The 23,897-nt window shown below is 40.6% G+C and overlaps 1 protein-coding gene across 5 annotated transcripts in view; it reads left to right on the forward strand.

Annotated features, from left to right (window-relative positions):
* Positions 1–23,897, forward strand: part of OSBPL3 (oxysterol binding protein like 3) — a 166,961-nt gene that overhangs the window by 12,869 nt on the left and 130,195 nt on the right. For 2 of the 5 annotated variants that reach the window (XM_081080276.1, XM_081080272.1), the window contains exon 2: positions 3,429–3,559. The exons of the other annotated variants lie outside the window; for them this stretch is intronic. The gene's annotated coding sequence lies outside the window, so the exon portion shown is untranslated. The remainder of the gene's footprint in view (positions 1–3,428; positions 3,560–23,897) is intronic. 5 annotated transcript variants of the gene reach the window in all.

The following is a 23,897-nucleotide window of genomic DNA, read 5'->3' on the forward strand; positions in this document are numbered from 1 at the left end:
TACTGCCCTTGTGCTACAGTTGTGGAAAATCAGACAGGACTTTGGGTGAGGCAGTGACTTACCCAAGGGGCAAATGGCAGAGCTGAGACTTGCATCTAGATTTTCTTACAGAAGTTTCAGTGTTTCCTCTACATTGCGTTTACGGCTAGTGAAGAGCTTAGAGCTCATCTGCTCTGATGAGGCTCAGAGTTTGTTTTAATCTGCCCCCCAACACAGAAACGGCTTTTCATTTTAGAAGAGTTTTAGATGTACAGTAAGGTTGTGAAGATAGTACAGACTTCCCATAGGCCCCACGCTCAGTTCCCCTATTATTACCATCTCCCATCAGTAAGGTACATTAGTCACAGTTAATGAAACGATACTCATAGATTATGATTAACAAAAGTCTGTACTTTATCCAGATTTCCTTAGTTTTTACCTCACGTCCCTCTCCTATTCTAGGATCCCATCCAGGTTTCTACATTATAATTACTCATCACGTCTCAGCAGGCTCTTTGTGGTTGTGACATTTTCTCAGGCTTTCCTTGTTTTTGATGACTTTGACAGTTTAGAGAAATACCTGTCAGGTATTTTGTAGAATGTCCCTCAGATGGGATTTGTCTGCTGTTTTTCCTCAGGATTAGACTCAGGTTATGGGGTTTGGGGAGAAAGATCACGACGGTATAGTATCATTCTCATCCCATCATATTGAGGGTACATACTGTCAACAGGACTTGTCACTGCTGATGTTGACCTTGATCAGCTGGCGGAGGTAGTGTTTGTCAAGTTGCTCTACTGAACAGCTATTCTTTTCCGAGCCCACTTTGTGCAACCCACGATGAAGGCGTGGGGAGTTATGTTCTACCTCCTCAAGGGTGGAGTATCTACCTAAAATTATTTTCTTCTGCGTGCAGGTTTGTCTATCCGCCTTCATTTATTTATTCAATTAATCAGTATATCAGTATGGGTTCATGGATATTTATTTGGGTTATAGCCCAATAGTACTTGATTTTGGTCCTCCAGTTGTTCCAGCTTTGGTTAGTAGGCACTTTTTCAGTTGGCTCCTGTGTCCCTTTGCCATCAGCCCATCATTGTCAGTATTTGGAGTGCATTCTTCCTTTCTGGCATTACAAGGTGTTCTAGACTCATCTTGTATAATTCTTGTCTCAACCCTAGAATCATTCTTAATGTTGGTCTTGATTCACTGAATTGATTTCACCTCCACTACCTGAGTCACCACTGACAGTGAAAAACATTAATCTGTCACATGTTAAAAATAAGAAAACTGAAAGGTGAAATGGTTTATGCAAGGTCACACGTAGTTGGTGGCAAAGATAGGCCATGACCAAATCCAGGTTGCCTGGACTTCTAGTCCTGTGCCTCTTCTACCTTTTTCTTCCTGGCAAATTCTACGATTCAGAACCTGGTTCAGCATACTTCCCTCCTTACGCCGAGGCAATCAGATGTGAAATCACATGGACGTGTCACTGTGTACCCAGTACAGATATCAGCAAAAGGGGCAAAGCATACCGGCCAGAATATTGTGGATTCTTGTGGCAAATCTGTGTTTTCGTATTAGAATGGGGTTTTGTAATTTCACTGTTACGAAACGTAAAAACCCCACAGAATGTGACTGCTGATATCAGCACTTTGCAACTGAGGTTGACCACATGACCGGCCTCTGTGTTGTGGAGAAGTTGGGTCAGAAGGGAGGATGTAGAATCCACATACTCTTTATTTGGGTTCTCCTCCTTTCCATGGGAGAGGCAGAATGAAGTGAATTCAAGCAGCAAAACCCTCCAATTTCACTTCATCCTATGACTTTCTGGGAGCCACAAAGACAGAGCTGAACAGACAGGTTTTTTTGGTGTTCTAAAGGCCCAAACAACCTGGTATTGGGACCTGGTGTGAATAATCAATTCCACCAAGAAGCTTGTCTTCCTTTGTGGGAGGAAATAAGTCAGTCATCAAAAGGTTCATAAAATGCAGGGAGTAACAAAGGACAAACTTATTTCATATCCACTTCTTAGAATGTTCCATTTCAAAAGATATTTGATTTTTTAATGATTCAGGGTGGGTGCTCCGGCTGAAGAATTATTCCTATAAAGGGGTTTAAAGGAATAGGACAGCAGCAATGTATTAAGATGTTTTGTTTGCAAGTAACAGAAACCCATCCAGCTTAAGGACAATTTAAAAGACAATTTATTGGCTTTTGTTTCTAAAAAGTCTAGGAGTAGGGCTAGCTTCAGGCATGGCTGGATCTAGGGGCGCAAATCATGTCATCAGGGCTTTGTTTCTTGCCATCTCCTGTTTCACCTGGCTTCATTTTCAGGCAGGCTTTCTCCACATGCCTACTCCTTAGCAGCTACAGGCTTATTTCCTACATGCTAAAAAACTATTCTGCAGATGCTCATTGCCTCTGATTGTCCTGCCCCTAACCCTGAACAAGTAAGTGGGGCCAGAGTTACCAGGGCTGTCACTGGCCACGCAGGGTGTCAGGTGCTCCCTGTGGAACCAGCGCAAGGGATGGTTTCTCAGCGGAGGATTGAGGTTCTGGGAGCAGAAGGATGAATTGGCTAGACAAATATAATGGATGTCCATCCTTTAGTGCTGTGAACACTCAGGGTAAATGCTTGATGAATGAGCAAATGCTCAGCTCTGATGCTATCCATACATTCGTTTATCTAGTCTCTGCCCAAGCTACTCATCTATTTTGTGAGTCCTTCTAGAGAGACCTCCTAGTCATTCCTTGATTCATGGACTAACCTGACTGCCAGCCCTTGTTAGCTCCTCTGCAAGCGCTCTTCTTGCTGTGTCTATTGCTACTTTCAAGGGTGCGTTCAGCTGCTGGTGATCCCCTCTTCAAACCTGGTTAGCCATGTCAGTGTTAGACAATTATGATTGGTTTTGGCTGAATGGGCAGCAGAGATGTCTTTAATAAAGCTGCTCTGATAAAGGAGGTAACTTCTGATCTTCCTTTTTTCCTTAATGCCATTCCTAGCTCAGATCATTGGGGGTAATTCTAATTCTTTTTTTCTGTAAGGGAGAATATTCTTCTCCTTCTTCTTCTTTCTCCTCCCGTTCCTCCTCCTCCCCCTCCTCCTCTTTCTTCCTACATGAGCCAAGAATTATTAGTTCCAGATTAAAAAAAAAAAATTACTCGAAAATTTGTTTATTCAAGTCTCTTGCTTGTTTTCATTGTTTCTACCTGCCTTTTCCAAATTCCACTGCTTATTAGCACCTTTGCCTGAAGGTAGACAAGATAAGATCAAGGGGTATAATTAATACCTCAACAGCATCCCATCTTTATTTCCGATTTCTTTCTGCAGGGGCTACCTACTTGGTGATATTTCTGTGCAAAACCGGTTTGTAAATTGACCAGCATGAACTGTGATGGAGTATTTGAGAATTTTAGTTAATCATCTTTTTGGTATCTCCTTTTACTACAGGACGTTGAAAGTTGGCTGCAAAGTCACCTTCCTCTGGTGGTTGCCTAGACTTCAGGTCTTTTCCTTTTGCCTGCTTCTTGAGGCCTATTGAGATCAAGTTAAAAATGAATTAATACCAAGTTCAGATGAGGGTAAGTGTTTGGGGGTCTGTTCATCACTCTCAAAGTGCCTGTGTTTCTATTAATATATTTTACAGCCTAATGGAAAAGATTTTTAAAAATCTGTCTCCATTGGCACAGATAATTGAGTTTACTATACATCGATTTTATTTTGTCCATTTCTGTGTTTATTTGAAGCACTGTTTGGCTAGTTTAGTGCCATAATTCCCCCCACCCCCTTTTTAAAAAATCTTCAAAGTATTTGTATCAGGGCTATGTAGTTAAGATTCACCCATTTCGAAAAACCATTTCGATTAGGTTTCTCATTCATTTATATCCTGCATAAGCAGGGCATGCCTTTGTATTAAGAGAATATTTTTAGAAGACTAATGAGGTGGAAGGATTTGTGTTTCATTTCCTTTGGTTTCCCTTTATTCAGACACCTGCATTTGCTGTTAATTACTACTCCCATGGCACTCTCTCTTTCTTTGTTGTGCAGTGTTTTAAAATAATATTGGGAGGGAAGTTGGGTGATGAGGCACATATCTGCATTGGAATAAATGGCTGGTTTTTTCTCAGTAGCTCAACAGAAAGTTCTTTTAAGACTAATTGCTATTTTGGTACTACTTTAAGGAGGTTTTCTTTCTTTTCATCTTTTTCTGCAATCTTGGCTTATTCCCTCTAGCTGATCTCCTCTGGTCACTTCATTTTGTTTCTTAATCAAATAGTTCTGAATACCATTTGTGGCTCCTGCATTGTTTCAGAAATAGACACTTGCTTTCTCTGGGATCTCTTTTTAATAGTAGACTCTTGTGTCAAACAAGAGCAAGTCAGTTGGGTTTGCAAGTGGCTGATACCACGACATTTAAAAAAATATTTATTCATGAAAGATGTTTTAGAAGGAATATATTCTCTTTTGGAGGTATTGCTTTTCTTGTCTTTTAGGTCAACTTTTTATTGAAGTATAACACACATGCAGAAAAGTATACGAAGCACAAATGTATAGTTTAATAAGTTTTCATACAATGAACGCATGTGTGTAGCCAGCATCCAGATCAAGAAACAGAATATTACTAGCTCTTTAGAAACCTCCTCCTACCACCCCAGTTCCTACTCCATTCAAAAGTGGCCCCTGACTTATAATACCATCACATTCGCTTTGCCTGTTTTTGCAGTTTACATGACGATTTGGGTCTGTGAGATTCACTCATATTTTGGTGTGAAGTTGTAGCTTGTTCATTCCCATTGCTGTGAAAATTACATTGTGTGAATACCAAAATTTATTTATCCATTCTACTATTGATAAACATTTGGGTTTTTCCCACATTAGGCTGTTAACAATTAATACTGCTATGAACATTGTTGTACGTAGCTTCTGATGAACAAGAGATAAAGAACATCTTTATGCTCTTTATTGAGCATAAAGAGTAGAATCTAGGAGTAGAATTTCTAGGAGTAGAATTTCTGCGGCACAGGGTTGGCAAATGTGTAGCTTTTGTTAATTCCCCCCATTTTCCAAAATGGTGTGCCAATTTCCTCCAGTGGTATATGAGAGTTCTACTTGAACTGCATCCACACTTGACATTGCCTGTCTTTTTTCATTTTGGCCATTCTGTTGGATGCTTAATAGTATCTTGTGATTTTTAAAATCATATTTCCTTGGTTAGTAGAGAAGATGGTCACCTTTTCCTGGGTTTATTGGACAGTAGTATCTTGCTTTTAAAAAATGCTTTGATCTTAGTTATGTTCTTTAGTCATTTAGGTCACAGCCACAATTTTAGTGTCAAACAACATTAAATAGAAAAAAAAACTTAGAAGGATTTTATTAGCATTTACTAAATTGTGATATGAACTTATAAGTCAAAGAGCAAGTCTCCAGATCTTCACTTTATTCTATTATCCCTATCCCTAGATTTACAACATTGTTTTGAAAGTTTAAGGACACACATGCAATTAGAAATTCACGACCCCCCCAATCTACCACCCCTCTGACATCATATATAGCTGTTACAGTTCCATCGACTCTATTCCTTATGCTGTACTCCACATCCCGTGACTATATATATATCTATATATATTACATTATAGTTGGCATTCATTATTATTCAGCTTCAGGTGTACAGCGCAGTGGTCAGGCATCTGCACCGTCCATGAAGTGCTCTCCCTAATAAGACATGTGCCCATCTGACACCCTACAAAATCTTTACAACATCATTGATTATATTCTCCAAACTGTCTTTCGTATCCCCGTGGCAATCTTGTGGCTACCAATTTGTGCTTTCTAACCCCCTCACCTTCCCTCATCCGCACCTCCCTCCCATCTAGCAACCCTCAGTTTTTTCTCTATATTTCTGAGACTGTTTCTGATTAGTTTGCTCATTTATTCTTTAGATTCCACATATAAGTGAGATCATATGGTATTTGTCTTTCTCCATCTGACTTATTTCACGTAGCATAATGTTCTCTAGGTCCATCCATATCATTGCAAATGGTAAGATTTCATTCTTCTTTGTGGCCGAGTAGTACTCCATTGTATAAATGTAACACAGTTTCTTAATCCAGTCGTTTACTGTCTGGATTAATTGGTGAGATTGCACATTGGTACAGCAACTATGGAAATCAGTATGGAGGTATCTCAAAAAATTGGAAATTGAACTACCTTATGACCCAGCAGTTCCACTCTTAGGTATCCAGATAAATCCAAAACACTAATTCGAAAAAATATATGCACCCCTATGTTTATTGCAGCACTATTTACAATAGCCAAGACATGGAATCACAGTCTTTATTTCTAATTCAGTCTTTTTTCCCATATTGACTGAGTGAATGTGTTGGACATAAGGGATACTAAGATGGAGAATTTGGTCTCGAACTTTAAGAAGCTCATATGTGTACATGGCATAGTGAAATGATGTTATTATGAAGCTCTAAAACTGCCCTGTACACCCTGAGGAAGGAGAGATTAAATCCTGTGAGAGGAATACAGGAATGTTTCATAAACATCAAAATGCCTTTGAACTTGACTGTCAAACATTTTTGTGACTGGAGGTGGAAGTAATGGGCATTTCCCCAGATGTGGCCCATTTGAGGAACAGCAAGTAGTTCAGAATGACTAGATTATAGGATGTGCAGAAGGATATAGAGGAAGAAATTTAAAGGGAGTGAAATAAATTTTCTTAATACTCAAAGAGAGACTATCAACTCATAAAGAACCAAACTATTTTTCTAATGAGTTTTTCTAAAAAACTCATTAGAAAAAGCAAATGAAAACACGTGGAGAGGCCATTTTTCACTATCCTATTTGCCAAAATTTAACAACAATGTTTGACAAGAGATTTATATTGACAAATGTGTGGAGAAATAGTCTCCATTTGTAGCTGGAAGGGTAAGAAACTGCTATAAATCTCTATGGAAGACAATCTGGCAAATCTTTTTCAAAATTGATAATGTGTATACTTTTTGACCCAGCAAGTAAGTCTCTTTTAGTATATGTGCTGCCGAAGCGAGCACAGTAAGTCTCTTTTAGAAATGTACCTTTAAAAAGCATGAGCAAAGGCTATAATGATAAAAGAGTGGAAATAACTGAAATGTGGGAGATGGTCAAATAAATCTATTTTCCTCCTTTTAGTGGCTTCCCATGCAGCCAACGAAAAGAATTGTGGGAGGACCCTCTCTATTGATATAATGATATGAAACAATCTCCAAGACATATTGTTAAACTGGAAAAAAGAAGATGTAAAACAGTGAATAATATAGTATTAGCATTTGTGTAAAAATTGGGGGGAAATGCACATGTATCTGAAAAACTAAATATGACCGATTATATCGGCGCCTTCCTGAGAGGAGAACTAGGTGGTTGATGGAAAAGAATTGGAAAGTTTTCACTGTACACCCTCTTTGCAACTTTTGAATATTGAATCATATGAATGTATTACCTGATCAAAATAAATAAAATTGACTCTCCCAAAATAAGAAATGAAGTCATAGAGGATTTTGAATTATAGTCTAACAATTATATTTTTTGTGTAGTCTGTTAGGGTTTATAAAATTCTTTCAAGTGCATATCTTTATTTAATCTTCACAATAACCAATTGAAGCAGTTTTTATTTCTGTTTTACAAGTGAGAGTCAGGTATTTAAGGTAATTTGCACAAAATCTTTCAGTGACTGATATTAGATTTGAAAACATCAAGCATATCGTTTAAGAACTAACTTCAGGAATAGAATTCTATTCAACAAACAAAAGGCAAAATGCTAGAGTATTTTTTGACTGAATGAATATGCACCGAATAATAGTAGTTGAAGTTTAGTGATTTGAGAAATTTATTAGCAATTTTTTGTAGATCTTTATCGGCACACACTACTACCACTGTGATCGATTCTTAGCTCCGTCTAAATTAGAGCTTGGTTTCAAGCTTTATCACTCAGTGCAAACGTTGAAAGCCATTAAGAAAGAGGTTGTCGAAGACTTGATAAGTTTTTGCTTAATGCAACCTGTGAATTTGTTTGTTTAGGAAGCCTAGAAGTATAATCTTTGTTTATTGATAGGGAGGATTTGTTTCTCACAAACCTTAGTTGATGAGGATGAATTTTTCCTTTTTGTGTCTGTTCTGCCATGATCTCCATGAAGAGCACATGAATGGATTCTCTTGCTTTAATAGCATTGGGCTCTTTCCTTGCAGAGTATTATATTCCTCTTTTATTAGAAGCAAAGGGCCTATTCAAATATAGAGACTGGAACTTTCTAGAATGGTTTGAGTAACAATTCTACCCACTTGGTTTTATTTGATCTTCATAGCCCCAGGAGAGGCAGATAGGACATGACTTATTCCAGTTTTACTGATGAGCAGTTAGAATATTTATTAAATGTTTAATAAGAGGTGTGACAATTAAGTTTGTGAACTTGTTGCAACAATTTTGCTAACCTTTTTTTATCTCAGAGGGATTATTTATTATGAATTTGTACCAACTGGACAAACAGTTCACCAAGTTTACTATTTGGAAGTGCTGCAAAGGCTGCGTGAAAAGTTAGATGACCTGAAGTTTTTGCCAACAATTCATGGCTCTTGCATCACGACAATGCACCAGCTCACACGGCACTGTCTGTGAGGGAGTTTTTAGCCAGTAAACAAATAACTGTATTGGAACACCCTCCCTGCTCACCTGATCTGTCCCCCAGTGACTTCTTTCTTCACCTGAAGATGAAGGCAATATTGAAAGGAAGACATTTTGATGACGCTCAGAACATCAAGGTTAATACAATGACAGCTCTGATCGCCATTCCAGAAAAAGAGTTCCAAAATTGTTTTGAAGGGTGGACTAGAAGCTGGCATCAGTACATAGCTTTCTAAGGGGAGTACTTCGAAGGTGACTGTAGTGATATTCAGCAATGAGGTATGTAGCACTTTTTCTAGGATGAGTTCGTGAACTTAATTGTCAGACCTCATATTGAGGGGGAGGAGATGAGGCATTGATAAAGAAAGAAAACGTGAAATGATACATCCATGATCTCACTAGTTCAATCTGTGGAGCCGACCATGAACCTTGGAACTAGAAGTTCAGTAGAACAAAGAGAGTCTATTTTAAAAAGGAATTCAAAACACCACGGGAACTGCATGAGAAGAAAGTAATGGCTGAGGGATAAAATAGTTTAAAAAAAAAAAGAGAGAAACAAAACAATATTTCTTCATTGAAAAATAAAATTTTGTTATTGAAATAAAATTACACAAGTAGCTAAAAGATAGAGTCACAAAAAAGAATACAAAGAATCTAAAACTTTTAAGTCTAACTATGAGACCAACTTTATAAACATGAAAACCCCCTATGAGAAACATGTGCATTGTGTGTATAAGATAAAGACAGGAGAAGATGCTCACTTGATAATTAAGATGTGAAAAAGGCAACAAACAGATATTCTAGTGTTTTACTCTCTGGTCTTCATAACAACAAATACATAACATAGGCACGAGGGAAATAAAGCCAGAGGAGGGAAAACTGATGTTTTCTTTTTTTAATTAGCTATATTCTAATCGGAGTGGCCTGATGCGTTAGTTGATAAAATAATCTATCCACTGACATCTGTGCAGATGTAGAACTATCTCAGAAGAACAGAAAAAGGCTGGGTAATTGGGAGCTCAGTTGGAGCCTGAAGGCTGGGTGAAGGATCACCCGGGGACAGGCTTTGCAGTGTTTCACACAGCAGTTTTATTAAAACCTGTCCATCACTAAGTGGGTTCCCGGATGATGGGAGTTAGCCCCGAGTCCACACTCAGGTGCTGACTTGTGGGTCACTGTCATCCTAGGATGAGTCAGTCAGTGTTGTCCATGGAGATTGATTGAAGGCCTGATAGAAATGGACATTTTTATCAGCCATCTGGAATACGAAGTGGAAATCCTGCTGTTAGAGTTTATATATGGTGCCACCAGCTGGGAGACAGCCTGATCGCTTAGCTACAAGGACAGGTTTTTCTTGGTTGGACCAAGAGCTAAGTTGAGTGGAAAGGATCTGTGAGATCGTGGTGACTAAATTGCCCATCAGTGGGTGTGCTGAAGGAGCCTGATGAGTGTGTTTTCCAAAACGTTCATTCTGTAGATAGTTTCCAAGGCCTAGGAGTGCACCAGGCCCCTGTGGGTCCTGGGGATACGACCGTGACCAAAGGCCTGCCCTCGTGGAGTTTGAATTATAAACAAATAAACATATATACCAGGGAATATTGAGTGCCACGGAGCACATGGAAGCAGGGCAAAGTGGCTAGAGAGCGTAAGGGACTGGGTGTTGTGATTTGATTTTATATGGACTGGTCAAAGGCCCCGCTGATAAGGGGACATTTGAGCAGAGGTCTGAGGAGGAAGAGGAAGCACAGTCTACACAAATGTCTGGGGAAAGACTGATCTAGCTAGAGGAAACAGAAAGTGCAAAGTTCTTGGGGCAGGAGGGTGCTCGAGTGAAGAATGACAAGGAGCCCCGCGTGGGTTTGTGGAATGAAGTGGAGAGAAGTAGCAGAGGACATACTAGAGGTATGGGGTGGGCTTAGATGATGTAGGACACATGTGAAAAGAATGTAGAATGTTTGCATATGAGGAAAGGACAGAAGAGATAGATTTAGGAGGTAGAGTGCACATGAGAGGTCACATGGTAGCAGATAGTGGCAGAGTAATTAGGTATATGGTGTGGAATAATCATGTAACCAGGAACAGCTTTGGGAAGAAGTGCATACAGGTAAAGAGGTACCCTCTGGCACAGTCAGAGTAAGAGTCTAGTTTATGGAAAGAAAAGAAGCATCTTTAAACCAAGAGATGGGTGGGATGGCCCAGGCAGAGTATGTAGCATAGGAATGCGACTGAGAGCCCTTTAGGTGGGTGCAGAAGGAAGAGAGCTCAGTGGTAGGGAGGTAGGAAGAGGAGAGGACCAGGAGTGTTCCCGTGTTCCCCAGAGGCCACTGCAGCTGTCCTGAAGGCCAGAGAGGTGAAGGAACTTTTGGAGTCTCTTGGGGAGTCGAAGGCAGAACTGAAACTTGAACACAATGCTTGGGACTCCAAGTCCGTCTTTCCATTAAACCAGAAATGTATGAGTGCGAAATAGGACACTTGCTTCTGAGAAAAGCAGAATGCACAAATTATTTCTAGAATATGAACCCAGTGACAAAAATAAATGAGGCAATTGACTAGAGAACGTGTGGGGATGAAATGAAACAAAAGTTTATACTAGTTATCTTCTAATGGTGGAATTACAGATGATATCAATGTGCTTTTTAAAATACTATTCTGTATGTTCTAAAATTTCTAAATACAATGAACATATATTACATTTCTGAGGGAAAACATGGGCTTAACCTGCCGCCTGACGGGTTTTGTTTGGATAAGAATTTCCTGTATTGCAGACTTAGGCACGAAAGAAGACCATGGTATCCACACTTGCTGCCTCTCTCCTGTTACAGTGAATTGCTTGTCCCTGCCTGAGCTCGTCCACCAGTGCTCGGGGTCCCCAACTCTATTGCTTATTCAAGGGCTTTGCCTGTGGGTTCATCCCCTCTCTCCTGCATTATCAATTTCTCCATCTCTTCGATCGTTCCCATCAACATCTAAATGTACAAAATATATCCGGAATCCAATCTCCTCTCACTCACTCTTCCGTGATCTGAGCTACCATCATCTCACCTTTGGTCTCCACGAGCTCTTAACTGGCCTCTGTTTCTCCTTTGCACCCCAACAGTCTGTCCTCCACACAGCAGCCGGGGTGAGTCGCTAGAATGGAAGCCCCATGACGGGTGGGGGGCGGGGCGGGGGAGCGGGCCTGGCGAACACCATGTCTTATTCATCACTGTATCCCTAGTGTCAGAAAAATTCCCAGCACTTTGTAGGTGCTCATTATATTTTTGTTGCTGGAATAAATGAACCCCAAATGACATGGTGGCACCCAGTCACATTATGGGAAAGGTTTGAGTATGTTTCACCTTATTAGTGGGGCTAACTGGTAAATTAATAATGCAATTGGCTTGAAGCAAATTCATGAGTGATTGTACTGTAACACTGTATTAATTCAAATATAATTTTTTGGGAACCTCTTATGAACCTCTTAAACACTATTCAAGTACTGGGTGTATGTATGCAGTGAACAAAATAAAATCCTTGGTCTCATGAGCCTTCAAATGACCAAGGGACGTCATGGGTGTTTGAAGTCCTGGTTAGAGAGGGCGTGATTATTTTTCATTATCTGCCCAAATGCTTTACTCTTTACGCTGTCCTGATCCATCCGATTGGGCGGGATAAATAGCCCATCCCTTCAGTGCTATTTGCAAGAATCGGCAAGAAGAGGGACCTCTTATCAGACCCAATATAATATTTTCTATGCTCTTTTTAAAAACTCCTTTTAAAGTGTGTCCCGGCTGTATGTTTTCTAGGCAGCATAGTTTGGTTACCATAGTCCTGTTAAAAATTTCCAGATCTGAAGTTAAAGTATGTGTCACTGCAGGATGATTTTTTGTTTGGGGTCCAAGTGGTAAATTCTTTTCACTGTGCTATTTGGACAGACCTAGTTTATTTGCAGGAGGTGGGATAAGAAGCAGGGCAGGACTTGCCTTTTTGTAAGCACCCCTCCTCCCCCCCTTTTTTTTTCCACCTGATCTGGGCAAGAGAATTAGCCAGGCAGCAGTAAATACTATGGTTGGAATGGGGAGAGAGCTGTTTGTCTAAGTACTTTCTTTGGAGCAGAAATGTCCAGGTTTAATGGGTCTCTAGTGAATGTGTTTATGTGAGTTCAAGTCATGTAAATGATTCTTAGCATTAGAGTAGGTGTAATGACATTCACAATTATACAGAACTTTTAAAGCTATTTTGGTGTGATAAAGATTTTGACATCTTTATTGAGAAAGTATTAAAAAGTTACAGCCTCTCTTGGTATAGAGAATAAATAATAACTTCATGTCTTAAGATAATTTGCAAAAAAAAATAATTCAAAGTGTTTGACTAGACTTTTCATAACTTAATAAAGCAGCTGAATGATTCCTAGGGTTCAGGATGGTATTTTGGCTTGAGTCACTATATTTGGACATCATAGCTCCTTTGCATGAAAACTAGTTCTTGGAAAAGGTAGAATAGTGGAACACCATGAAAGAGGGAAAAGGTCTTGAATAGTAAAAAAGCTTCCTGTGATCTCTCTGGGGCTTCTATGTCCAGTGTTATCCAGATTTGTTCTCCTCGTATGTTCTAAGGTCTGTGCCAATGACTGAGGAAGTGTTCCAGATTGTCTGTCACTGTTATTATGTTGAGGTTATTTTCTTCATGAACTGTTTTATCTCACATTTATAGCAAAAGTTATCCTGGGATACAGGCTGCATCCTTCTAGTTCATGCCATTGACCGTTTAACAGAGTGCTAGATAGCATAGACCATTTATTAAATGGAGCCTCAATTGTGCCTTTGTCGAAAGTGATTTGGAATATCATTCGTTCAGCATTTATTAAGCAGATACTGTGCCAGGTGCTAAAATAGGGAGTGGATCTAAATCTACAGCTTCTGATTAAAGCGAGCTTTCTTCCTTCTCTGTGAACTACTTAATCAGTGATGCCATCTGATTGTTTTTTAATGTGCTTAATTCCTTTTCTGTTAATCAATTTGGTTTTCATACTGAGAATAATGACAAGTGCTCAATTAATAAATTTCTATTTAAGGTGAAGATTACAAATCCAGTCATAATCCTGCAACCATGCAACACGTTCATAAGAGACTTAAACCCAAGTTCTGAGCAACCTTTCCTGCAGAGAAAGGAAATTAGAACTTGCTGGTATAATTTTCCCTGAAAGAATCCCCAGGGAAAAGGTGCTTGGTTTGGAAAGATAAGAGCTAACTCCCTGGCAGAGCTGGCAAATATTTGGATGCCGGGAACTGGGCTGTAGATGAGTCGTCAGAACAATTAGAATGATGAAGCAAAACCACTCCAGTGAAGGTTTTAATCTTTAAAGGCAGTATTATGTTTGAAAAGCCCAGAGTTATTTTAGGTGAGGTAGAGGAGGAGAAATGCTTTAAATCTGGGAACCCTGATGGCCCTCTCATTTAATGGTTTGCAGATTTCGAGGGCTGGGGAATCCTGGAAATTGCCTAACCATAATCTCCTCAGGATTGATGTAATACACAGTTAAGAAAGTTGCAGGATTCTGTCTATGAATATACATATGCCTGGCATGAAATACATTGAACTAGATGAAAGATGTTGCCACTTAGACTCTTGAGGTGACTCCCATGAGGCGTTTCTTGATCAGTAGAGCAATACCTAGCATTTCACCCAGTTTTAGGTATTGTTTAAGAATGTTAAAAATAATTTTTCAGACATGGAATATTAGACCATACCTTCTGAGATTTCTGAGGATTCAATCTGCTGCAGTGCATTGTATTGAGTTGAGTCAAGGCAGACACTAGATAATCAGGTGTGGACCTAGATAATCAGGTTGATGGTAGCGGGAACGTGGCTTTGGGAAAATCTTGAGCCTATGGGCCTCAGTTCCCCAAAAGTAAAAGGTTGAACTATTTATGTTTTGCTTAGCTTCTTAAATTCTCTCCCTGATTTCTGTTTAGCTTATTGATTCTAACCCACATCAAATATTAGTCCTGTTGAATAGATTATATGTGTTGTTCTGGTGCCTGAGTAGTTCAAATCCCTCTTGACTATTGCGTTTATCCATGCCTGAGCTCCTTTCTCAAAGCCTGAAAGAATGGCCCGGAGGAGGCCCTTCCACCTCCACGCTTGTTCTTCCTTTTAGTTATTCAGTGATATAATCCGGTTAATAGTATCCCCAAGAAGTGTTGTTACCAAGAATACAAAAGCTCTCTAGAGTCTCATTTATATTTGAATAAAAGATTCCCTTTTATGTTTAGAAAAACAAAACGAAACAAAACAAAACACATTTGAGGTCTCACTGGAAGTGTTTATTCATTCAAGCTGAAAGAGGTATTGTGGGTGTTATGTCTGATTTCTGTGAGCTTTTGCAGCAGGCTTATGTCTAGAGTGTTTTGTATGCTTTTTGTATTTGTTTAGACTGAAATTAATAAAGAGCTTTTCTTGCAAACCCTGAGGATTATTAATACAGATTTCTCCCCTGTGGTGCTTTTTGGCAACCCTTATATGGAAGGAAAAAAGTGAAAGAATGTCTTTTTCTTTAAACACAATTCTTACATCTATACCAGTAAATAGGGAACTTGGTGGAAAAGAAAAAGAACACAATGGTGTGTGTGTGTGTGTGTGTGTGTGTGTGTGTGTGTGTACATATGTACAATAATAATGTTTAGGTCATAAACACTAATAGTCTTCTGGCTTTTGTAATTCAAATTTATTTCCTAACTCCAGAAGTGTTTTTTGTTTTTATATCCACATTCGTAGACTCTATAGATATATTTAATATTACTGAGTGACCTTTTTGGTTTGCATTTACTTTTAATTTTTCCACCCTTTTGACCAGAAGGGATATGAAATTGAATATAAATCCTCAATGCACAATGGAAAAAGTAATTATGATTTACTTTCTACTTGAGCAAGGAGTTGCTTTTATTTAAAGGCATTTTTATTTTTAAGAAATGTGAAAAAATATTGCCTAAGGATCCACTTATGTTAAGCCATTAAAAAAAGATTTTTACATAAGATTTTGATTGATTTTTTGACAGTCAATTTCTGTGATCCCAGATTTATTCATTTATCTCTTTCCCACTTTCTATTCCCTGATGCCACAATCATCAATACTTGGTGTTATGAGAGTCTTTTTCCTTTCTTTTCTTTCCTCCTTTCCTCCCTCCCTTCCTCTCTCTCTTTTGAACTTTTAAGATTTACTCTTAGTAACTTTCAAATATGCAATACAGTATTTTTAACTACAGTCACCAAGCTGCACATTACATCCCCATGACTTAATTATTTTATAACTGGAAATTTGCACCATTGCTCTCACCCTACCCCCCACCGGCCCTCTGCCTCTGGCAACCACCAATCTGTTCTCTGTACCTATGAACTCGGTTTTTCTCTTTTTAATTCCATAGGTAAGTGAAATCATATGGTATTTGTCTTTGTCTTATTGAGTTATTTCACTTAGCACAATGCCCTGCAAGTTCATTCATGTGGTCACAAATAGCAGTATTTTCTTTAGCTACTTATCCATTGACGGACACTTAGATTGTTTCCATGTCTTGGCTACTGTAAATACTGCTGCAGTGAACATGGGGGTGCAGATATCAAGTTAGTATTTTCATTTTCTTTGCATAAATACCCAGAAGTGGGATTGCTGGGTCATAATGTGGTTCTAGTTTTACTTTTTTGAAGAACTTCCTTACTATTTTCCATAGTGGCTGCACCAATTTACATTTCTCACTACAGTGCACAAGGATTCTCTTGTCTTTTTGATAATAGCCATTTTGGCAGGTGTGAGGTGGTATCTCATTGTGGTTTTAATCAGCATTTCCCCGATGATGCGTGATATTGAGCACTGTTTTACGTACCTGTTGGTGAGCTGTATGTCTTTTTTGGAAAACTGTCTGTTCATATGCTCCACCCCTTTTTAATTGGATCATTATTATTATTATTATTTGCTATTGAGTTGAATAAGTCCTTTATATATTTTGGACATTAACCCCTTATGAGATACATGATTTGCGAATATTAGGAGAATCATTCTTTTCGGGGGGGTGGGGGAAGGGACGTGAGTGGTGGTGATGGTGATTATTGCTTAAATATAAAATGAACAAATATTAATCGTGGGGCTTTGATACAATTTCTCATAAATGCAACTTTGGTCAATTAACTAAGATTTAGGACTTAGCTTCATAGAAGCTAAGTTGTTGTTTTTGTAACTCAGGTTCGGTCTCCTGTGGTTTTGTAACTTGACTTTTAGCTATTGGGCATTGACTTTGAACCTCATTTGTGGTGATCTTAATTCCAAATTACACAACCACTTTAATACTGAGCAAACTTGTTGTGAGTGGCCTTCTTTCTTTCCTTTTATCTTTGGCCAGGAAGTTTTACAAGGTTCATGTGTTGAACTAAATAGTTTCTACTGTTGCCTTTGAGAGCTTAGGTGAGTTTACTTTGACTTTTTACTTTATTTATTTATTTATTTTTTTGCTATCTTGATTTCAAAACTGTAGTGACAAGGACTTAAAGGAACCTCACTGCGGGCATTTTGATTCTTGAGATTCCTCTTTCACCAGTATGTGTGTTTGTACGTGTCTTTGTGTGTACATGTTGGGGTGGGTGAGTATTTGTTCCTGGAGCCTTGATTCCATTACTAAGTATTTTCTCTGGTTAAAAAAAAAAATGCAGTGTGGTAAAGGGACTTTTGTGCTGGTACTTAGGGCTTTTACAGAATGAATACTTTTAATGGCCTGGCTTGGGAACCTAATGATTTATAATAGCATTTATGTGGGAAAAACAAATAGTAAATTCCAAGCAGATAATTTTTACAAACATACTTTTGAAACATAAAGCTCTGGAAAATTGGAAGCTGTTTAAATAGCCCAGTAAGACCAGGCTCTCCAGTTGGGGCTGTGTCTGTCAAGGACCTGTCAAGGGAGTTTCATAATGTGATTGTCATCCTTTTGAAGCCCAACACCCCCCTTTAGAAACGTCTCTCAGTGATTCTCTCTTCCTCTGTCCCACTGGAAAGGCCTGGTCCTATCTTTATCATACAGTTTAATGACTTAGTTTTATAATATCAGAACTTCTGGGTTTGATAGATCACAGAGATTCAGGAGAAAGAGGCAGTTTGCTCCTCTAGAGTGAAGAGATCACCCTCATTATGATACGTGAAAGAAGGTGATCCCTTGGGGTCTGAGAATGTGAGAGCTGGAAGGGATTTGTTTTCCATTTGCTCATTTTACAGATGAAGAAACTGAGACATAGAAATAACCTCAATGACCACTGTTTTAGTCTGGGTCCCCTGTAAGCATAGCCGGAAGCACAGAGTTGAGTGCAGGTATTAATAGTTCACTTGGGAGGTGATTCTAGGAAGCATGAGTGAGGGAGCAGGAAGAGAGGCAGAGAGGAAAAAAAATTGAATATAAGGGTGTGTTATGAAGGCTGATACTATAGGCAGTCTTGGCTCAATTCTGCTCCTTTGGAAAGATAGGAGGCTGGAACATTTATACAGCTGTCCCTGTTGCCTCCTAGTGATGTTATAACTTAGGCCATTAATACTCCCACACTTCTGGGCTGCCCTTGCCTTTAGGCTGAGGTGTGCCCAGCTGCAGAGAAGGCCTTGGAGGATGAAGGAGACAGCTGTGCTACCTGGGAGCTTGAGTCTACCTTCCTTGGAAGTCCCCACAATGGCTATGGCTGAAATCAGAGCTGGGCTGAGGGAGTATGACAGGGAACGTCAGGAGTGTCTGCTGCCAACATCAACCCTCAAAATGGATTGATTATATAAAGTACAGCCAACTGTATCATTGAATCAAAGACTCTGAATTGTAAGACCCACTATTAATTTATGTACCATGAAGAAAGAAAATGTACCACTAAGGAAAAAAAAATATGCTGTCCAGTGGACTATGATGGCCGTGAAGTGTGAGCCACACCTAATATCAGAGAGGTTAAAATGTGGGGAAAAAAGCATTTCCTAGAAGTGATGAAACACAGTATAACAATACTGTGAAGCTGTAGATATGTCTTATCATGGAAAGATATCCAGCGTGTGTTGTTAAGTGAAAACTGCAGAATACATTGCATACAACAATATGTAAGATGTGATTCCCTTAATGTAAATAAATTAAACTGCTAACAACAAATTGCTAACATTAATTCTCCTCAGTGAGATCACTAATGACATTTTCATGATGAGAAGGTATATGGTACCATGACAAAGAAGAAATAAAGAAGTAGCAGCCCAGAGAAATTTTGACTTGTGGAGTCTTTTGGTAGGTCACAGGAAAGTCAGGTCTAAAACCTTCTCCTGAATATTGTTCAATTAATTACTGTTTCTGTTGACTAGGAGCAGCATTACCAGTAGACACAACTGGTTTCCTTTGCTGAATCATATGCAGCCATACACTTTGTATACATATCTCAGAAAAGCTTTTTCCCCCAGAGGGTCCCCCCATGTGCCCTCCCAATAACATGCTTCTGATCCCCTCCCCCACCCTTGATGACAGGGGCTCAGTGAGACTAGCTGGCTACCATATTGGCCTAGGCAGACAAATACCCAGAATTAAGGAGCCCAAGACTTAATAGGTAATTTGGGGATTATCTACTCAGAGAAAGATGGAGACTTCTTCCTCCACAAAATGGATAATGGATTTTAGGATTGGGAGAATGGATCTTAAATATCTTTGAACCCAATCAGTTATCTGATTCTACACTCTACACAACTTTGCTGGCAGACATCATTTAGCCTCCGAAAGGTTCTTCAGTGATAGGGAATTCGGTACCATTTTGTGAAACCCATTCTAGCTATGAGCTATTCAGTTGTTAGAGGGGTCTTTTTTTAACAATAAGATAAATCTGCTTGTTTTAACTTCTACCTGTGAGCTTAGGTCTACCTTCTGAAGCAGAATAAGGCTGATAACTTCTGTGTAGCAGTACTGCAAATATTTGGAAACAGTTGCCTTGTTTTTCTCTGAAGACTTTTTTTTTTTTTAAGGCTACCATTCCTGGACTGGAAACGAGGTTTCTGTCTCTGTGTCTTCAGTAGCTGTAGGAGACTGATTCTTTTGATCTGTCCATATGAGGTCCAGCCCAGGGGATTTCTCTGTAGGTCTCTGTAGGTGAATTTGCTGTATGGTATTTGATAGGTTTTCTTACTTCCTGTAAAAGAATTAGAAGTGAGGGAACACTGGATATAAAAAAAAAAAATCCTTATTATTCTTAAAGTTTAATCTAAAGTTTAATCTTATTATTCTTAAAGTTTAATCTATGATACCATCTCTTTGCGTCATTGACGTGTTGTGAGTGGATGGACTCTTTGGGGCCAGTATAGTGTCTGCCCAATCTACTGTCAAATCACAAACACCCAACTCAGCACAGAATCTGATGCATGATAGGTGTGTAATGAATAAACATACATACAACTTAGGTTTAGGTCAGTGTATGAATTTATTGCTTATTTTTTATGTTCAAATTCTGTTTAAAAATATCCTTTGATTCACATGAGGAAATACTCTGCCGACTACTCAGAAATAGTGATTCCTAGATGTACAGATAAGATCTTGGTATGGTTAAGGATCATGTGACTTTGAGATTCATTCCTTGTTAGTGACTAGAATGAGAATATGCAACTTTCAGGGGGAGCTTCTGGGGGAGTGGAAGCAGCAGTTGGGAATGCAATTCTAGAGGATTCTGGTAAAGCCAGATTGCATGTATCTGATGGATTGGTTCCTTCTGTAGACCATTGAATTTTACCTGGAAGAGCTTTAGGTGTCTTTTTCTCTATCTTAATACATTTTTGGAAGGAAGATAGTAAATGGTAACAGTTCACACATTTATAGGAATTCAGCTTTGCTTTTATAAATCCTGTATTACAGAATTGTGGAATCTTACTTAAAATGGACCTTAAAATCTTTGAATCCAACCTCCATTTGATGTTGTAATCTTCTCTAAACACCTTGACTTGACCATCATCATGGATGGAAAACTCCTGCCTTTGTTTTTATTTATTTTTTATTTTTATTAAGGTATAATACATGATACCAGTTGCAGGTGTGCAACATACTCATTCCACACTGTGAAATGAGCACCACAGTAAGACTAGCCATCATCTGTGATCAGAAAAAGCTACAAAAAAACCTTTTTTCTTCTCAGAAGAATTTTTGAGATCCACTCTCCCAGAAACTTTCAACTATGCACCCTAGTACCATGGGCTACAGTCGGGGTTGTCGTGCAGGGTCTCAGCTCCCACTCCCCGCCCAAGAATGCAGGACACGGTAAGGCCAAACAGGAACACCCACGGAGCCATAGTTAGGGGAGTCAAACCAATATATTCTCGCTGGAGGCTTGGCTGGAGACACAGGAAGCAGGATCTACATAATCTGCCTAACAGCAGTCCGCGCTTGCCAGCCACCATCTTCTCGCTAGCCCCCATTCCTTCCCTGCTAGCGTAGCCACAGCCGTTATATTAGTGGCCAATGGCCTACGGGTTACAGCTGACGGCCAACTAGCCACAGCTGCTGGCATCTGATCACAGTTGATGGCCATTTACTACCCGAGCCAGCACCTTTCTATGTGAGGCCGAGAGCCTGGAAACTGCTTTTTGGGGTTTTGTCCCCACACTCCACCCCTACAGGGTCTCGCCTCACAATCTACGCGACAAGCGTCTTCTGCGAGGGGCCCTGTGCAAGGAGCCTGGAGGTGAATGCACTATCCTGAACACAGCCAGGCTCTCTGGGCACAGCCAGGGTTTCTCAGGGCACCACCCCAGTACTTCTGGGCACAGCCAGACTTCCTGGGCTTCTTAGGGTACCACCTGTTTCCCTGGGCACAGCCAGGTTTTCTCAGGGCACCACCACAGTACTTCTGGGCACAGCCAGACTTCCTGGGCTTCTTAGGGTACCACCTGTCTCCCCGGGCACAGCCAGAGTTTCTCAGGGCACCGCCACTCTCTCTGGACACAGCCAGACTTCCTGGACACAGCCAGGGCCTCTCAGGGCACTGCCACTCTCTCTGGACACAGCCAGACTTCCTGGACACAGCCAGGGCCTCAGGGCACTGCCACTCTCTCTGGACACAGCCAGACTTCCTGGACACAGCCAGGGCTCTCAGGGCACTGCCACTCTCTCTAGACACAGCCAGACTTCCTGGACTCAGCCAGGGCTCTCAGGGCACTGCCACTCTCTCTCTGGGCCTCTCGGGGTACTGTGCTGGAACAACAGCGGCTCACATCAAGGTGCTTACATATTATCAATGGCGGCCAGTCAAGACACAAAAGCAAACATCAAACCAGTCCCACTACATGATGGTATGTTCCCAAACAGTCAAGCGTCCATTAAATTAGGGATAGAAGGCAATTCCCCATAGTCCATAGTCATTCGCCAGGGCTGTCCTGGGGGTGAGGGATGACCTTAACCTCACCCTCATCTCCCAAGGAGGACTCAGCAAGCATTTTCTCCTGGGACTAAAAGTCCTGCATCCGGGCTGCCTCAGCAAGCAGTTCCCAGCCCACAGGGCGGCAACAACTTTCGCTTTCTCCGCTTTCTCCGGCCTCTGCTGGTTGGGGAACCATCCACATCTTTCCACCCCTCCACGGGAATCGAGCTCTCCGGCAGCTGCTCCTCCTGGTCTTCCTCAGACTGAGGTTTCATACGCACAAACTGCTCCACTGCCCTTCGGAAAGCTTTGGCCAGCACCATATCCTGCCGACTACGCCATGTGTCGCGCAGGGCACCCTGCTCGCTGCGCCATTTGTCGTGCAGGGTCTCAGCTCCCACTCCCCGCCCAAGAACGCAGGACACGGTAAGGCCAAACAGGAACACCCACGGAGCCATAGTTAGGGGAGTCAAACCAATATATTCTCGTTGGCGTCTGGGCTGGAGACACAGGAAGCAGGATCTACATAATCTGCCTAACAGCAGTCCGCGCTTGCCAGCCACCATCTTCTCGCTAGCCCCCATTCCTTCCCTGCTAGCGTAGCCACAGCCGTTATATTAGTGGCCAATGGCCTACGGGTTACAGCTGACGGCCAACTAGCCACAGCTGCTGGCATCTGATCACAGTTGATGGCCATTTACTACCCGAGCCAGCACCTTTCTATGTGAGGCCGAGAGCCTGGAAACTGCTTTTTGGGGTTTTGTCCCCACAGGGTGCTGCACACCATACCTTCGCGACCTATTCTTATATTCAGTTAACAGCTGGAAATTATGTATTTCCTGACCCCCTTCACCCATCACTCTCCCCCCTGCCCTGCCGGTAACCACCGCTCAGCTGGCTGTATCCGTGAGCTTTGTTTTTTGTTCGGTTTATTCCTTAGATTCCACATGTAACTGAGATCACATGGCATTTGTCTTTCTCTCTTGGACTTAGTTTTTAGACTGCTCTAAGCCTCCCTAGGACTCAGCAGTCCAGCCTCCTGTGATACAGCTCGTCTGCCTTGTTTAGCAATTTAAAGGTGTGATTGGGGCAACAAGAATGAACGGTAAGGCTCACGCTTTTTACTTCGAGCACAAGGCAAACAGCAAACCTTTACTGAGTACCTGCTGTGTACTGTGGGAGAGAAAGAATTAAGACAGTTCTTATTCTCACAAAGCTGGTGAGATAGATGGAGTCAGTGTCTCTCTCTCTCGCTTTCTCATTGCTCTCCGCTCCCCCCGCCCCCCCTGCTATTACAACTCCCCAATCCAAAGTATATGATGGCAAGTGAAGTGGGCGGAGCAGAGGAGGTAGAGGTCAGTGCCACCTGGAGTGGGTAAGGTGGACCTGGAACCTGTCTTTAAGAAATGGGCAGGACTCCTTTGCTTGTGTGGCATTTTGTTGCTTAAGAGTCCAAAAGTCCAAAAGCTGTTCTGTGACGCTCCTGTTAAGCTAATCAATTAGTTAAGCTTAGCTGATTTAACAAAAGAAGGTATTTGGACTCAACGAAATAACAGATAATAGTTCCCTCAGAATGACGCATATCTAGAAGGCGGTGTTCTACCTGACCACTTTTTTTTTAAGTAATTGAAACTTACCCCTTTAAGAACTGTGGCAGTTCTTTAAAAATGGCCTGAAATTCTCACATTGATATGTGGGGTCTGTGTACCCTCCTCTTGAATTGGAGTCTGCTTGTGACTTCTTCAACCAATTGAATATGGCAGAAATGACTCTATATGACTTCTAGTACTAGGTCGTCAAATGCCTTGCAACTTCTGCCCATTTCTCTTGGATTACTATAAAAGTTCTGAAGAAGTCAACTGCCGTATAGAAATATGACTATTCTGAGT

The sequence above is a fragment of the Rhinolophus hipposideros genome (assembly GCF_964194185.1).
Source record: "Rhinolophus hipposideros genome assembly, chromosome: 18".
In the NCBI taxonomy this organism is placed as follows: Eukaryota; Metazoa; Chordata; class Mammalia; order Chiroptera; family Rhinolophidae; genus Rhinolophus; species Rhinolophus hipposideros.